Source organism: Penaeus monodon, chromosome 24 (assembly GCF_015228065.2).
Source record: "Penaeus monodon isolate SGIC_2016 chromosome 24, NSTDA_Pmon_1, whole genome shotgun sequence".
Classification (NCBI taxonomy): domain Eukaryota; kingdom Metazoa; phylum Arthropoda; class Malacostraca; order Decapoda; family Penaeidae; genus Penaeus; species Penaeus monodon.
The window spans coordinates 37706769-37706986 of NC_051409.1; positions in this window are offsets into that span (position 1 = coordinate 37706769).

Below are 218 nucleotides of genomic sequence, written 5' to 3' on the forward strand. Positions count from 1 at the left end.
CCCCAAAAACAACCCCAAAAAAAAAAACCCCCCAAAAAAAAACCCCCCCCCCCCCCCGGGTTAGGGGGAAAAAAAAAGGGGTAAAACACAAAAAAAACGTTAAAAAGGGTTTTAGGGGGGGGAAAAATGGGGGGGGAGGGGGGAACCAAACTTGGAGGGGTTGTTTAATGGGGAGAAAATGGGAGAAGGGAAAAAAAAATTTTTTTAATTTTTTTGGG